We start from the raw sequence: 972 nt of genomic DNA, 5'->3' as shown, positions 1-972 counted from the left end.
TGTTCCGATGAAAAAGAGCGTACATGGAAGACAATGTGTCTACCAGACTGGCAGAAAAGCAAAGGGATGGCTATTACCACCACGTGTTCTGCAAGGACAAGTCGGAGGAAAACCAGAGATTGTGCACAGGAAGGCTGCAAGAAAAGAATCCACTTAACAGAGCCAGCATGGAAAATCTACTGCATAAAACATTACAAAAGGCGCTAGGGGGTATAAGCGAGAACAATTGAAGGTAGAGATGGTAGAAAAAGTAGGAGTAAGAAGCTAAAGCAGTGAAAGGAAAAAGAATTCCTAGTACATCCTAGCTCATCCTAGTTTTTCGATGGCTAGGTTTTGTTCTCTCTACATGTATGTAGTATAATTTAACATATAAGAATATATATATTTATTTATTAGTAGTATAAAATACCCTACATAGCAAAAGACAAGAATCCTAGCCATTCTAGCCCATTTTCCCGGGTCAAATCTCACAAATGGAATCAAATTTCAATTTTGAAAAAAAAAAATGAAAATTTTTTGAAAAGTAGAGAAGACCGGGCAAAAAAAGGGCTAGGATTCTAGAGCTGTTTTTGTGGAGCAGTGAGCGAAAATGGGCATGTTGTGAAAAAGCCCTAGTTCTAGGATTTTTTCCAGCATCTCCATTAGTTTCCCTTTTTTGTGAAAGGTTACTGTCGATAGAAAGGTCACATGAAATATGAGGGAAAGTATCGATAGAATCATTATTCTTCAAAGGAAACATAAGGAAACATATGGATCAGATGGGACATAAAAGAAGGCCATCATATCGATAAGATGGGAGAGTTCCTTTTCCGTTTATAAAAGAGGGTCGCCGGTCTCCCCAGCTCGAAGCCTTCTTTTCAAAAACGATTCCATATACAACATTCGAATACAGCTGCAATTAACAATGGAGAAAATGATGAGGCGAGCAAGTGAAGAAGAGCTAAATGAGATGAAGAGGTTCTACCAACTCAC

This window comes from Spizellomyces punctatus, assembly GCF_000182565.1.
Source record: "Spizellomyces punctatus DAOM BR117 chromosome Unknown supercont1.21, whole genome shotgun sequence".
NCBI classification, from domain to species: domain Eukaryota; kingdom Fungi; phylum Chytridiomycota; class Chytridiomycetes; order Spizellomycetales; family Spizellomycetaceae; genus Spizellomyces; species Spizellomyces punctatus.
Note: the sequence above shows the minus strand (reverse complement) of the source record.